Source organism: Cydia splendana, chromosome 12 (assembly GCF_910591565.1).
Source record: "Cydia splendana chromosome 12, ilCydSple1.2, whole genome shotgun sequence".
Taxonomy (NCBI): domain Eukaryota; kingdom Metazoa; phylum Arthropoda; class Insecta; order Lepidoptera; family Tortricidae; genus Cydia; species Cydia splendana.
In genome coordinates, this window is record NC_085971.1 from 2,402,998 (window position 1) to 2,420,066 (window position 17,069).

Consider the following 17,069-nt stretch of genomic DNA (forward strand, 5'->3'; position numbering starts at 1 on the left):
CTAACTCCTATTGGACGTCGGTACGGTTTCCCCGTATACGCGTAGCTTTGCGAACGTGAGCCTGCGCACCTCCTGCGCGCTGACCAGCACGTCGTGGCGCTCCAGCGTCTGCTTGATCTCAGCCGTCATCAGCGAGTCCACGCCCAGTTCTACCAGAGTTGCCGTCTCCGGCACTTTACTTACTTCTCGGATACCTGTAACGAATACGCCATTTTATTGTTCTGAACTCCATTTTTAAATTACGAGTCAGATTATATAGATTTTAGTACCTAGGATACGGCCAACGGCCTCCACGAGATTCTGCTCGGGCTTTTCCTGTAAGCGCTGCTTGTCAACGAGAACCATGGATGATACCACGGCGTGCGGCGTCACCAGCAGCTTCTCCAGCGTCTGTAGGCACGATGCAATACGCTGCGGTGCCATGCCACCTATCTCCGCGTGCTCCGGCAAAGTCTCCAAGATCCCCACGTCACCAATAGCGCCCCACTGCACAGCTAACCCCGGGAGTCCATCCGCTCGACGCTGTTCGCACAGCCGCTCCATAGCACTGTTGGCGAGACCGTAGTTGCTCTGGCCCGCGTTACCGCGACCGCAGGCGGCTGAAGAGAATGCCACGAAGTGCTCCAGCTCCGGCGCCAACTCACGCGATGCAAGGTCTAGCGCGCGTGTTGCTGCACATAGAAATAATATACCTACATATTTATACTAATACGTACAGACTTGGCATATAAATTACAATAGAAGACCAAGAAAAGTCTGCAACGATTTTGATAGCATACGCAGTGCAAGTGTTATTCATACGTCATTATTTCATAACCCCGCTCCACACTCGCGATTCGCGTACGAGTGCCGAGGGGGCTATAGAAGTTTAACGTTTAAAATAACACTTGCACTGCGTGGTCTGCGTGTGTTATTGAAATCGTTGCAGACTTGTCTTGGTGTAAGTAACTCTAGAAATACTTAAAGTCAATGTTTAGGTCCCCAAAACTGGACACGAACCGTTAATCTTAGGCTTGGTGACGGCGTAAAAGTCCTCTGGGGTCAGGTTTTCGAGAAAGGCATCGCGCAGCTCAACGGCAAGGTTGAAAATACCGCCAACAGGTGCGGCCCCCATTGCCTCTTGCAGGAGACCGCATGCGTCTTCCTGCGTGCACACATCCATGGTCGATACAAGCACAAGAACCCCAGCCTCACGCCATCTAAAAGAAAATAGGATTAAGATCATTAAATTCCTACGAAAATAATATAACTTCTTCCAAATCGTTCTTTAAGTTTTGTTATCGCGTTCACCTGCGGATGCACCAGGCCTGGAAGCCGGTGCGCACGCCGCTGCGAGAGTTGAGCACGAGTGTACGCGCTCCGCGGTTCACCAGCCAATCCCCCAGTTCCAGACCGAAGCCGCCCAGCCCACCTGAAGCAGAGGAAAGTGAAGAAGGAGAGCAGAAATTCGGGAAAGATAGTTCCTTGTTGAATTATTCAATATACTGACCGACCAGCACGTAGCTCTTGCTGGGGTGCATGTAAAGGTGCGAGAGGGCGAGCCGCAGCCGCGCAGGTGCCGGCAGCTGGGCCGGCTCCTCGCGCACTCGGATCAGCACCTTGCCGATGTGCTTACCCGTACTCATGTACCTGTGCGACAGCCAACCGTAAAACGCTAAAATAAAGGCGCATATATAATAATAATACATAATTAATCTTTATTTCCAAAAATACAAATTACAGAGTGAGGCAGAGGTCTCCGCACTAGGCTTCGCCTGTATCGCGGGGTATCAGGAATACATTAAACAACAGAATTATTGTTACAAACAAAGTCCAGCTTATGGCAAAATAAACTTATATGTAAAAACATAGTAGAAATATGCGCTGCAAACGGAAAATGTAGTCTCAGTCTCATCTGTTGTTGCATGTTGGTATCAGAGAGTCGCGAGTTCCAGTTACACCTAAGGTACCGCCCAATTTTTATATCTTTATTTTTGTCTTGACTAGGTACAGTGTCCATGCTCGACTTTCAAGCGTTGATTGAACTCACCTGAAAGCCTGTTCCAGTTGGTCGTCAGCAAAGACAGTGGTTGGCAAGGGACGCACAACGCCGTTAGCAATACCCTCAGTCATGCACTTCACCACTTCCGCTTTGTCGGGGTAATCGTGTTTATAGCCGAACAACGAGTCCAGCAGGACACCATGCACAGTGACGTTCTTTAGCAATACACCCATGCCGAGCGCCGTGTTGGCACTAAGGTCTGATTCGCCAATCTCCAGGAAGCGGCCGGCTTCTCCCAAACAGCGGAGCGATGCCTGCAGTTTGTCGCCCCCGAGGGAGTTGAGCACGATATCGACGCCGCCGCCGCGCGTGCGGCGTAAGACAAGCTGTTCGAAGGAGCAGTCACGAGAGTTGCCGATGTTGGCGTCTGGAAGCTGCGGGAAGCGTTCGCGAAGGAAAGCGCGCTTGTCGGGAGTGCTCACGGTGGTGAAGACCGTGCAGCCGGCGTGCAGCGCGACTGCGATGGCCGCCTGTCCCACGCCGCCCGCTCCTGAATGTATAAGTAAGCTCTCGCCGTGAAGCATTCTTCCCCTTACCACTAGGGCATAGTACGCTGTCGCGTACGCCATGGGTACGGTCGCAGCCTCTTCTAGTGACCAATTTTTCGGAACTTCCCACGTAAATGAATCATCCGCTAGCACCGTGGTTGCTATGCCCCTGGTATTAAGCAAGCCCATTACACGTTTGCCAGTTGACGAATACCCGCTAAACTCATACCCAAGTAAAAACCCCTGTAAAATAAAATCAAGGTTAAAAATGTAAATGATTTAGGTTTTGAATCAATTAATTCTCAGGTGCTCGTACCTACAGCTTAGAATTAGTGAATGAGTTGAGTCCGACCGAATACCTATTCGATATCCGCTTCGGCTAAAAACGGTTGAAACTATGTAATCCAAATTTCCATTCAATGCCTATCTACAGGGTGTCCCATAAGTGACACGTCACAGTGACACTGGAGGTAGACCAGGCCAAGAGGACGCAAACCAACTTAACATGACCCCAGTAAAAGTGGCACGGTTTTCGAGTTATTGCCAAATTAAGGTTTTTCATGAATTTTGACCGTTTTTAACATTGTTAGTGCCAGTGTGCACTCGGAAAGGTCTCGAAGTTAGTTTTTTTCATGTGTCGGCATCATGAATAGTTAATTAAGATAACAGAATAGGTATTTTATGGATAAACAATGTAAAATGCAAAAAAGTACTGGTTTAATCTTGAATTAAATTCACAGCGAAACATTAATTTCGACTATGACCACCTGTCGCGAAAAAAAATTACTAGTAGAGTAATGAGCAAATAACGTCAAATTATTGAGCATGTTATGCAGATTCAAAAATGGTATGACACATGTACCTATCTGCAATGAAATAGGAATTATTATCATCTTTCGAAAGCCTCATAAAAAATAAGTTAAAACTAGGAAATCTGCAATCCGTTGCTACTTAGTAAAAATAACGATTTATGTTAAGATTTATGTAACTCTGGATACAGAAATAAAAAAACGCCTATTCAGTATTTGCCGAATGCCTAAAAGAAAGAAATGAAAAATGGTTATCTCCCTTTTTAAGGTTATCATTGAGTTGATAAAGGTTCAAAGAAAATAAAATACTGCAGGTTGAAGTTTAATCAATTTATTAAAATAATTTTATTTTACAATAGGATCTCGAATTGTTTCTCCCCGGCTCGTATGCTGGGCGGAGGCGGGTCCATATGCAAGGAATAATTTGCGGCCGGTCGCTGCTTGCGATGGGTCTGCCTCTATGGCAGCTACCTGTCCGGTAGTTGGCATGGTGAATGGTCTCGGGGGGAGCACAAGTTGCAGAGATCCTCGAGGCAAAACTGGTTGTGCTCCTTCCCGAGGTTACTGCCTGTTAACTGCCTGGTTCTACCGTAGAAACAGGCAGAACGGAAACAACCAGTTGGACTATCTCAGGGTGAGTTTTGCAACGGATCGAACGCCGGGCTCGGAAGTCGATGATGTCATCCGTATGACTTCATCTACAACGGGGTCAGGTAAGTGAACCAGTGCAAAGAACACCCTTCACGTAATCCCAACCTAGCCCTATCCCTCAGATGGATCTGTATTTGTGTGCCAACATCGAGAGGCCACTGTAGGTTCGTCTCCTTTGACGGAGGCGAGCATGCAGGGGCGGGAAGATTGGTGGCCGCAAATAACGATCCATATCCCACGTAATCAGCCGTAAGCGATGATGTGGCATGTCGCAGCGGGCTTCTCATCCACAAAGAAGGATGATTAGCGGTAGAATGCCACCCGCGTGTTTGTGCCGTGCGCGGGGACCCGTACGGGTGGAGAAGGAGATCCTGGGAGCGGGCGCGAAGCGGGGGTCTGTTGTCGTTATCCCCGTTAGAAGAAGTTCCTTCGGCTCTAGATTCATCTCACACGGGAGGTCTAGACCTAGCCAGTCAAGATCAATCGGCTGTTGTGTCCAATCAGATGGCCGCATGGCGAGTGTCCTGGGGTGTAGGGGTCTGTAATCGGCGGAGCACGACTCCCATGTCGGCTGTGGAGCTGACTAGGGTTTTGGCACCGTGCGGATTCATGGGCAACGCACTTTGGGACGCTATATCAGCTTGGTATCCCTGATGCGTCAAAGCATCCCAAATGTGAGGCTCCGAGGAGGGTGGGGAGCCAAGCTGCTGAAATTTTCACTGGTGGTTTATGGATAACATATTACCAAAAACGACGGAAGGAGGAAAAGCCGGACCCGTACGGGATGAGGCAAAGGCGCATAGCGCAAAAGTTGCTGCACCAGCTCTTAGTGGGCCTGTCCCTGACAGGAACGCGAGAGTAGGTAGCGGTAAGGTTTGGAGGTCCGCGAGGACGGAGGACGCGCACGGCGCGAAAGGCAGAGGCCATGGTGGAGCAGGCCACTCCAAAGGTACCACTCGCGCCGAGCAAGTTCCCCCAGGGGGACCGACTAGCGCAGGTGCCGGAGGAGTAGGCAGCGGAACGATGGCCTACTGCAAGAGGCAAACGGGAGCACCGCTTCCAAATCCTGCTGGCGTTGCTCCGGGCGCCCTCGACAGCGCGGCCATGCCTAAGGGCGTGGACGTGCAGTCGGGTGGAGGAGCCGCTAAGTCCAGGAGGCAGAAGAGGCGTGCGAAGGCGCGACTAAGAACGGACGCGGAATCGGTGGCCGGACCCTCCACAAGTGGAGCGGGAAGGCCACAGAATAAGAGGTCACTGGGGGCCAGTGGCGACTCATCTCTGCTCGCTGGTGACTCCAAGAGAGCGAAGGTAGGGGGATCGTTCGCGGAAGTCACGGCGAGCGAGAAGATGGCCATCGTCCCAGTGGCCTTTCCTGCCGAGAAAGTGATGCAGGAGCATATGCCGGCCATCGTAGGAGCTCTGCTCCTATCTCTTGACAAGGCCGAAGAACCCATGCCCGACATCACACTCGGCAACCTCGTGGGGGGCGCGCTTAACGTCACCTGCAAGGGGAGGGAATCCGCGGCATGGCTCGGCACGGTAATCGGAGGTGGAGAGATTGCCGGGCTGCGCCTGAAGGTCGTGAGTGCCAAAGATCTGCCGAAACCGGTCAAGATGGCCTGGAGAACGGTGGTCGATGGCACTCAGGACATGGCGAGAGCCCTCAGGGTGCTGCAGAGGAGGAACCCTAGGCTGCGCACGAGCGAGTGGAAGGTAGTCGACACCGTGGAGTCGGGGCCGAGCACCAGGCGAATCGTACTGATGGACCGGGTGTCGGCCGCCGTCATCAAGGAGGCCGACTACGTTCTGCACACGGGGCTCGACACCAGCCACTTCAAGCTTCTGGAGGAAGCGCGGGAGCAGGGGCCTGGGGGGGCTGAGGTCGAGCCGTGTAGGGAGGGGGGAGAGGGGGGGGAGGTAGCCCAGAAGGCTACGGTCGCTGTGGCGACAGGGGGGGCCCCGGAACGGGAGGCGCCACCAGCCGGTGACGCACCTGTGGAGGTGGCGGAGGACCAGTCGGAGGAGGCGGGGGGCATGGTGCAGCTAGGAGAGGACCATGCTGGACCGCGCATGTCTCGAGCATCGTCACCGATCTCATCGATGGCGGGCTCAGAGGATCTGCGTGGTCTGGCGGAACTCTACCTGGAGGGTACCATGTCACCTATGTCCTTCGACGACACGGTCCAGGAGGTGGCTGCTGATCTCAGCACCACCAAACAATAAACGCCGCAATGGAGGGCTTAAGGTGCGTACAGATTAATCTCCAGCACAATAAAGCAGCCACTGCCCTTCTGGCTAAGCTGTTAAAAAGCGATAAATTCGATATTGCTCTTATACAAGAACCATACATTTACAAAGGCGAGATAAGAGGCTTAAACGGTACTGGCGGGACATTGTTATATGTTTGTCCTGAGAGTACTATGAGGACATGTATCTATGTTAAAAATGGCATTGACGCTCTGCTTCTACATGCTTTCTGTTCCAGGGATCTGACTACGGTCAAGATCCAAAACAAGGGGGGGGGTAAGGCACTAATCATCTCATCAGCCTACCTTCCCTACGAGGCAGCGGATCCAATCACTGGGCAACTGAGGGATCTCGCTGCTTACGGCAGCCAGGCGAACACCGACCTGATCATCGGCTGCGATGCAAATGCTCACCACGTCATCTGGGGGAGCTCGGATGTCAACAGAAGAGGAGAGAAGGTACTGGATTTTCTGGTAAGCTCTTCTTTACAACTATTAAATAAAGGCAATGAACCGACATTCGTCAATGCAAGGCGGGGGGAGGTTATTGATATAACGCTAGCGTCCAACAACGCGAGTAATAAGATTAGCTCATGGCATGTCTCTGGGGAGATTTCTTTATCGGACCACAGATATATATGCTTCAGGTATAAGACTAAAATCCAACTAGAAACTATACGCAAACGGAATCCCAGGAACACCAACTGGTTAGCGTTCAAAAGTGACCTGGAGGTGGAACTGGGAGACCCCAAAGGCAAGTTAAACTCTATTATTGACATAGAACTTGAAACAGACAGAATAGCACAAGCTGTCTATACAGCTTGGACAAACAACTGCCCGGAAAAGAAAATCTTGGCGAAGAAGGTGCCCTGGTGGAACCCGGAGATTGCAAAACTCCGGAAGGAAACCAGGGCTGTCTTCAATGATGCTAAAAGGACCAATGACTTCGAGCATTACGCGCGAAAACTCACGGAATACAGCAAAGCTGTGAGGAAAGCAAAAAGGAAAGCATGGATGAACCATTGCGATCAAATCAGGTCCATACCGGAAGGCATGAGACTTACAAAGGCACTAGCTGCAACGAAGTCAGTTCCACTCACTTCCATTAGAAGAAGTGACGGAAGAATGACTGAAACGGGGCTAGAAACCCTCAAAGTTATGTGTGACACACACTTCCCAGGCTCGATAATACATCAGAGCGTAACGGACGATGTAGCAACCGGTGCAATGGAACAATCCATCAGCACGACCAGGTACAACTGGGACACGTCTAAAAAGGTAGTAGATCACGATAAGATACAATGGGCACTATCCACATTTCAACCATACAAAGCCCCGGGGCCAGATGGAATCTACCCCATACTACTACAAGAGGGCGCCAATGTACTAATACCGCACTTAGGTAGACTGTACAGAGCGTGCATAGCCTTCGGACACGTACCGCGTGTGTGGAGGATGGTAAAGGTAACGTACTTGCCTAAACCAGGCAAAGCAGATTACACAGAAGCCAAATCATACAGGCCTATAAGTCTGTCATCATTTTTCCTCAAAACACTGGAGAAACTGGTAGACAGACACATAAGGGATGGTCCTCTTAAGAGGCATCCGCTGCACCAATTGCAGTGTGCGTATCAGCCGGGTAAATCGACTGAAACGGCACTACACCTGGTGACAACCAGAGCGGAACAGGCGATAGAGAACAAAGAACTATGTCTGGCCACTTTTATAGACGTGGAGGGGGCATTTGACCGCACCACGTATCAGGCAATCAATATTGCAGCATCTAAACATGGCATAGAACCAACAATCTGTAGATGGATTGGTACTATGCTAAATAGCCGACTAATAAAATCCTCCCTTATGGGAGATGAAATATTAGCTACGGCTACGAAGGGTTGTCCACAGGGTGGTGTTCTCTCACCAACTCTCTGGAGTCTGGTAGTTAACTCACTGTTGGAAGAACTAAACAAAGGCCCAATACACACGGTAGGGTACGCAGATGATTTAGTGATTCTTGTAAACGGGAAATTCCCGGGAACAGTATCGGAAATCATGAATAAAGCACTGAAGCAAGTGGAAAGATGGTGCAACTGTCATCAACTCTCCATAAACCCAGGCAAAACAGTGGTAATACCGTTTACCAGGAAAAAGACCCTTAATGGCATAAAGCAGCTGAAGCTTTATGGAAGGGTACTGGAAATGTCCAATGAAGTGAAATATCTAGGCGTTACACTAGATAAAGAGCTGAACTGGAGAAAGCATGTCGAACTAACAACCACCAAGGCACTTAGAGTGTTTGGAATGTGTAGATCGGCTTATGGCAAAACGTGGGGTCTAAACCCAAAGGTACTAAGATGGATCTATACCATGATGGTAAGACCTATCATCTTGTACGGATGCCTGGCATGGTGGCCAAGGACACTAAAGAGCACATGCAGGGATGCCCTTATGAAAATACAAAGAACGGCATGCATGGCTATTACTGGCGCGTTTAGAACGACGCCAACAGCGGCGATGGAGGTACTGCTAGACCTCTCGCCGCTACACCTAGTGATACAATCTGAGGCGCGGAAATCGCTACACAGGTTGACCCTAACAGGCCTCTGGAGCGATAGCAAGCCAAAGACCAAACACACAAACATGGAATGCGACAATTTCATGAAAAGGATTACGAACATGGGCTGCGATAAGATGCAACCCAAGTTTATGTTCCATAAGAATTTTAACGTTAAAATTCCAACAAGGGCTGAGTGGACCGAAGGTCTTGAAGCACCAATCTCTGATGGAAACGACATTATATGGTACACAGATGGGTCTAAGACAGAATCTGGTACGGGGGCAGGCATTTATGCAAATGACTTTAGTAGTAGTATAAGCATGGGCAATTACGCCACTGTCTTCCAAGCCGAGACATTCGCTATAATTGCCTGTGTGCATGAGAATATAGTTAGGCGAACCCAAGGGAAGAATATCTATATACTCAGCGACAGTCAGGCCGCTCTCAAAGCGCTCGAAGCTCCCAGAGTGGACTCTAGACTGGTATATAATGGCGTCCAAGCTCTGAACCAGCTTGGAAGGCAAAACAGGGTGCAACTGGTATGGATCCCAGGGCACGAGGGATTCATAGGCAATGAAAATGCAGATGAACTCGCCAGAGCCGGATCTGTAAGTAACCTTATAGGTCCGGAACCATTCGTGGGGCTCTCACAGGGAACCATCACAACGGCTATTAAAGACCATACCAAGACCAAACACCAGGAAGAATGGGATAGTCTGACGGGTCTAAAGCATGCAAAGCTCTTTATGCAAGGAATAGACTCCGGCTGGAGCAAAAAGCTTTGGAAACTTAGCAAAAGACAACTCCAAATCATAACGGGGGTGTTTACTGGCCATTACGGGGTCAAAGGATTTCTGGCCAAGATGGGACACTCTGACAACACCGATTGTCGTATGTGTGGCGAAGAGGAAGAGACAGTAAGACACTTAATGTGTGAATGTCACGCCCTCGCCAGACAAAGAATGAAGGACTTTGGAGCAGGATACCTGGAACCAAAGGACTTTAAAACGCTACCCATGAGCTCCATCATCCGACACATGGATATGGTGGGAAAAGCTCTTGAGTAGTTGACGGATCTCTTCTAGGGGGTAACTGCACAAAAGATCCCTATGGGTCGAAGTGTATCCGCAAGGGCCCCCGAAAACGATAAGATAAGATAAGATAAGATATTCTGTTATCTTAATTAACTATTCATGATGCCGTACACATAAAAAAAACTAACTTTGAGACCTTTCCGAGTGCACACTGGCACTAACAATGTTAAAAACGGTCAAAGTTCACGAAAAACCTTAATTTGGCAATAACTCGAAAACCGTGCCACTTTTACTGGGGTCATGTTAAGTTGGTTTGGGTCCTCTTGGCCTGGTCTACCTCCAGTGTCACTGTGGCGTGTCACTTATGGGACACCCTGTATACTTTTTGGTCACACTTTATAAAGTAGTTAGTAGCATGATTATAATGATTGCCTACAATATTAATACGCCATACGCTTAAATAAAACACTTTATAAAAATATCCAAATGCAGTACCTAATGTGCTCCTGGATGTCTTTAGAACTTTGCTTTTTGCTTCTCTCATTATGATACGAAGCATGTAGGTATTACATAATTTCGTTTTAGAGGATACCTTTGTGAGAACTTCATTCGAGAACATGTCGAGTGACAGATTGCCGGTAGCGATCATGATATCGCGGAAGTTGATCGGCGCATAACAGACACGGCACAAGTTACTGTACGCCTCATATCGCAGGTCGCTCTCGATCCAGCGCAGCGACGACAGGTCGCCGCGAGTCAGCGAGTTCACAAGTGCGTGCTCCACCTGCCACAAAGTTCACAAGCCGACATTAGTCACATTGGATTCCGACCTGACTTATAACCACAAACTTTGGACACTCACCTGAAGTTGTCCGTTAGCGGCTTCGAGCGGCAGGTGGCGGAACGTGCCCCAAACGCCGGCGCGCAGCACGTTGAAGGCCAGGTCTCGCTGCACCTGAGCCTCGTACGCCGGCGCGTCAGGATTGAACGTGCCAAGCGCTCCGGGCAGGTAGTAGACGCGCAGATGCTCCCCGCCGGGCTCGCGCCGCAAGCACGTGCCCAGGCCGAGCACGCCGGAGCTGGGCGCGCGCGACCACACGTACACGCGCATGATCTCACTTTCCGCGCGCTTCATGGCGTCTTTCAGCCTCTCCACCCAGGCGTAGTCGTCGTCTCTCACCTCGAGCACAACTCTCATTGTCGGCACTGGTATGGCTCGTTGCAGAAGCACGTATTCGCGTGAAGCGGCTTCAGATCGTGATACCTTTGTGAGGAATGATATATCTTTTTAGCTTTTGAAGTTATGTAAATATACCTAACTTGAAGGAATAAGCGATTACCAGTGATAATCCTGCGTCGGTGACTAGCGCCTGCACCGCGGGGTCATCGAGCACGATTGGGGGTTCCTCCAGCAGCACAAAGCCGGCGGGGAGAACGGCCGCGGCCAGGGCCGCCAGCACGCCGGCGTCCTGCTGAGCCAGCACATTGACTGCCAACACCACGTGGCTACCATCCCTCAGGCCTGAAGCGTTCTTGTTGGATACCTAACATTGATAATTTTGCTACTGTGAGATCTTGCGTTTATCTATGGTAGGTATAGTTAACTTAGAAGCTGGTTTCTCAAAGGCAGTCTTTAATTTTCTCGACAAAAGCATTATTTTTTTAAGCAAGGATAAAAGGAAAGCAGGCAGGAAATAAATGCTCGTGCATGTAACCTTAACCCGGAGTGGATCCATGACGGCGGCGTACTGCGCCGCGTCGACGTCGGCGTCTACCACCAGCGTCGCGTCCACTCGAACCGCCGGTTCCCCTTCGAGCACTACACACACATTCGTTTACAATTGTTTTGGTGCAACCAAGATTTAGGCGATTATCACACTGATCTGCATTTGAGAAGATCCTGGGGCACCCACAAACTGCTATTAAATACGGAATATTTGCTTGTAAATACCTAGAAGTACTTATTGCTGCCATTGTCGATATTATATTCACACTTAGGTACATTTTGCAATCCCCAGGCTTACGGATAGTGAAAAAGTCTAATTCAAAGATCAATGTTTTTTTTAAACTAAAAATATTCAGTTAACCATTTGAGTCTCTAGCTAGCCACATTGACTCAAATTGTTAACTGAGTTCGTTATAATACCTTTAATAGCGTGCGGCAATAGTAGTGCATCTGCGGGAAGCTGCAGTGCCAACTCTGCAAGTTTGAGTTGTAGCACTCCACAATTCTCCATCACCAGCTGGAGCGACACAGTAAGCGCATGCATCTTTGATTGCTCGTCGTTTTCCATATCAAAATGCGGGTTTTCATAGGGTAGGAATACATGTTTCTCGAGCTTGGGTGGGGCCTGGATTCAGTACGACGCGTTCCTAACCGCACAGTAATACCTCTGAATTCTACACCACCAGACCTCATGATGTCAATGCTACGGCAGCGTGTGACGGGTATGACACCGTCGCCAGCTGACGCCAGCGCCGCACGCTGCGCCGCAGGATCGATCACCACGTGTAGCAGTCGTATCGGCAAATACAGCACACGCAATTCCTTTTAACAATTAATTGTAACACTGTGTCCATGAATGTCATCCAGTTGCCTTGCCATTTGATTAAGCCGCGGGTGCCATTCGCATTGGTAGATTGGATCCCGCGGAAAACCCCTTTATATATCAGACCACGGAGACGTAGTTCTTTATAGAGGTCTTCGGAGTTGAGGGGAGGCAAGTCGTCGGTTTGTTCCTCGTCCTCGACCAGAGAGGCGGTGGACAGGCGCTCGGATGCGGGGTCGTGAGTGAGCCGGGCCTTCCCTGTTACCACTACTTCACCGCCTTCGCGAACCTCGAACACGCCCGAGCCGTCTAGAACCGAGACGGAGAAGCGGAGCGGCCCGTCGGACGGCACGATCGTGGCGCGATGGATTTCCACGTTTTCAAACACCACTGCCGCCTGCTCTATAACCAACTGGTTCATCTTCGCCACTGTACGCCACACCATAGTCTGTTCAAAAATAAAAATATCTATTGTAAGTAAAAGGGGCGCCATATATAACATTGACTCAACAAGATCAATACTTACAAGGTATCCAGTAGCGGGGAAAAGGACTCTGCCATCGACGACGTGCCCGGCGATAAAAGCGTCATCAGGATTCCTGAGGTCGTACTCGAAGGTGTTCTCACCGTTGTGGTTAACTGTCTTGAAATAGGGTACGTTCCACTCGGTGGAGTGATCCCAGCCGACGTGCGACGAGAGCGCGGGCGTGCCTCGAGACACAGGCCACGACACGGACGGGTACAGACGTGACACCTAGAAAAATCCATTAGTTTACCTTTTCGCACTAACGTTTACTTTATTACCTATAGGTATATAGGTGATTAGTGTGATTACCTGAGGTTGAGCGCCGTGAGCGTAAGTCTTACCCACTGCACTAAGGAGATGAATGAGGGAGTCAGGTGCATCGCGGTGCACTAGCGGCACGTGTGTGGCGCCGGGCAGCGTGCGTCTCAGCACCGCCTGCAATAGCGCGTGCGGCGCCACCTCCACCACTATAGCACGCTCGGGCACCAGGGCGAGCGCACCCGCGAACAGCACGGGCGAGAGGAAGTTGTGCACGTGGTACGCCGCATTATTCAGCTTTGCTGTAACATAATCCCTAGGTCAGTCCAGACTGTCCCTGGTAAATAATTATTGAGCCCAGCCCAGTAAACGATAAACGGGGCGCATAATTGTAGGGGCCAGCCGGCAGTTAAGGTACCTAGATAGAGGATTTGGCACGAAGTGGCTGGGAAAGATTGGATACGGAAATCTGTGGACCGCACAAAATAATCTAAAATGGAAGAGACCTTTAGGTACTCTGGGTAGATCAAAGTTGAAAAGCAAGAAGAAAAAGTATGGTAGATCATTGGCACATACCCAATTCTGAATCCCACTGGTCGGGTGGTATGGAGGAGGAAACCCAGCAAGCACTACGCGGCCTGGGTTCAGGGATCACCTGTTCCAGTCGCTCGCGTAAAAGCGGACCGACGCCCGCGACGTAAACGCTATGAAACGCAAATCCTGAGGAGTCCACCATCTTCGCGAATACGCCTTCTGACGAAAGCTGCTTTACGAATTTGTTGACTGAAGTTGTAGGGCCCGATATCTGGAAAATAGTAAGAATCCGTCTGTTATCGTTTTGATCTTCTTCGACGACACGGCAGCGAAGGCGTTAACATCGACGATCTTGATGATACGACCTTTAAATTATTGTAAGTACCATGTGTGCCGAAATAAAGAAATAGTCATCAAAAACAGTACAAGTACAGCTAATTCATTTCCACCATGTCAATTAAGCTCTATCTTTGGGGTCAAAGATACAATTACGTGCACAGATGCAGACAGGAAGTAAACGTTACGTATTAACGGCAATGTAAGTAATGCAACCATGTAGGTGCTATTGGGAACCCCAAAAAGAATTAAAATCATCTCCAGTGACCACCCCGGATGCTCTTAACTTAACCGAGGACCACGAAACGCACGCACCGAGCGTGTACGCTCAACGCTGGCGCCGACTGCCGTACACTTGCACGCTCGGAGTCGGTTTCGTGGTCGAGGCGTTACCGTAACGTTGTCGGACGAGTTGTGGCACGCGAGCTCGACGTCGGCGGGGCAGCGGCGCGCGGCCTCCTCCCAGGAGAGCCCGACAGCGGCCATGACGCCAGGCGCTGGCGCCGCGTCCAGCGTGCAACGCCCGCGATAGTACGCGCACAGCACGGCCTGCGCCGCCGTCAGAGACCCGTCCGCGTACGCGCACCCTGCATTACACCAATACAAAATTTGTAACAAATACAGACTCTAGTAATGAAGCAGTTTCAAGTTAGGCTTAGAAACATTTATTTTGACAACAGTCAACCACAACCAGTCTCCCGTTGACCAAAAACGCTGTAAAGGGTTCGAAACGTTGGGAGTTGGGATGTATTTTAAATTTACTATCCGGGATTGGGACCAAACCAAAAAACGTCATCTCCATTATGTGTAATGTGTACTAACCGACTTCACCGAGAGAGTGCCCAACGATTCCGTCGGGATGCACGTCCAGCTCGCGCAGCACGTCCACTAGTGCCACCTGCACAGCGGTGATGGACACGCAGCAGTTGACAAGGTCGCGTAGGGCAGTATCAGGTGCATCCGTTATTACGTTCAGGAGATCCACGCCGTATGGCTCCAGCACAGCCGCGGAGCGCGCTATGCTCGCTGCGAACGTAGGCAGGCGGAGAAGAGCTTTCGCCATGCCAGGCCATTGCGAGCCCATGCCGCTGAACACGAACCACAGCGGGCGCGGCTCGCTTTCGCTCTCGAGTACTTCAATTACAGGTGCCGATCCGCCCGTAGTTCCCAGAACAGCATATCCGCGGCGCGGGTGTCCGACAATCGCGCGCGCGTGCACAGTGTTTATCAGAGCGTGAAGCTTGGTTTCGCGCGGATGTTGATAAGCCAACTTAAGCATCTGTTCGACGGCATCTTCGGTGCGGCCCGAGGCGAGCACGAGACGCGGCACTGGGTAGTCGGTAAGCGGCGGGTGTTCTACTCGCCCGCTCTCGAGGATCACATGCGCGTTGGCGCCTCCGAATCCAAACGAGTTTATGGCCACCAGCCCGCCTTTCCATGGGGTGTTCTTGTCCACTACCTGCGTAAATTTTAATTTAAGTAGGTAAAAGTATCATCAATTGAATCATCCTTTCAAATCTACCCATCACAAAGTCCAGACGAATCAAACATTAAACAGAACTAGAAAATTATAGTAGTACCTTAATACGTCCGTCACAAAGCGCAGGGATATCAGAATTAGGCTCCTTAAAATGCAGATTTCCGGGAATAACGCCACGCTCCATTGCTAGCACTATCTTCGCAAGGCCGCAGAGACCGGAGGCCAACTCCGCATGGCCCATATTAGACTTGACCGAGCCCAGCAGAAGTGGCGTCTGCCGGTCCTTGCAGAAAACCTCATCGATCACGTTCACTTCTATCGGGTCTCCTATCTGAATAAGTAATTATACAGTATACATTAGATCGCAACAAATTGCGCTGCGCGTTAGAGACACCCCCTCCCCCAAACAGTAATTAACGTCTTTTGAGCGTTTGCATCTAGTGAGCGCTTTGGAAAATAGTGTAGCTGCCGCAGTTGCACCAATATTGCATCGAGCAGCAGCCATAGAGTTGACTAGATGTCGATGTTCGGGAGATGCTAGTGTGGGGATCTCTTATGAGTAACCTCTCACCTTGGTGCCGGTGCCGTGCGCCTCTACGTAAACGACGTCCTGCGGCCGCACGCGCGCCTCCTCTAACGTCTCCTGCGCGAGACGACGTTGTCTTTCTTCGGAGGGGTATGAGATGCCCTGCTCCTTGTATCCATCGACATTAATGCGAGCGCCATGTATGGTACAGTACAGACGACGCGCCTCGCAACGGCGTTGCAACATCACGGCAACGATTGCCTCAGAGCGAACGTAGCCATTCGCGTTTGCGTCAAATGCGGCGCATCGTCCCTCTGGTGACAATGCATCAAATCTATGCAAGTTAAGCGCGGTGCGGGGACTGAGACAAAGATTTGCTCCTGCGACAATAGCGGTATCACAGTCGCCTGCGCGGATTGCCTTTACGGCTTGGGCCAACGCAGTCAAAGAGCTTGAACAAGCAGTATTGATGGCATACGAAGGCCCTCTTAGATCAAACACGTAGGATATTCGGTTTGCGAATAAGGATCGGCTGCAGCCGATCAACCCGTAACCGTTTATTTTGTCCAAGTCCGCGCTCATTATTTCATGGCTCTCGTTTGCTTCAACGGCGCAATAGACGCCGGTGCGCGACCCGCGCAGCTCGGCGGGGTTGAGGCCGGCGTCCACGATGGCCTCGTACACCACCTCCAGCAGCGTCCGCTGAGCCGGATCCATGGCGTTCACCTGTATGTCGGGTACACCAAAGAACATTGCATCGAAATGCGCGAGGTCTTTTAGTTTACCGTTGCGCGCAGGCAGTCCATGTATGCCTGGAACGTTATTGATTCTCATGACTTTCATTTTCTGGAAAATTTTAAAATAATCATAATGATATCGAGGAAGAAAAGTGTGTCGTTACCCGTTGGCCATCGGCGGTCGTCGGCGGTGACCATGTCCACGCCGTCAAAGAGCTGCTGTGCGAACTCCTCGATGTTGTTGGACTCGGGCAGGCGGCCCGACAGCCCAGTCAGCACCACGTCCGAGTTTGCCAT

The 17,069-nt window shown here is 50.5% G+C and overlaps 1 pseudogene; it reads right to left on the reverse strand.

Annotated features, from left to right (window-relative positions):
* Window positions 1-17,069, reverse strand: LOC134795855 (fatty acid synthase-like; annotated as a pseudogene).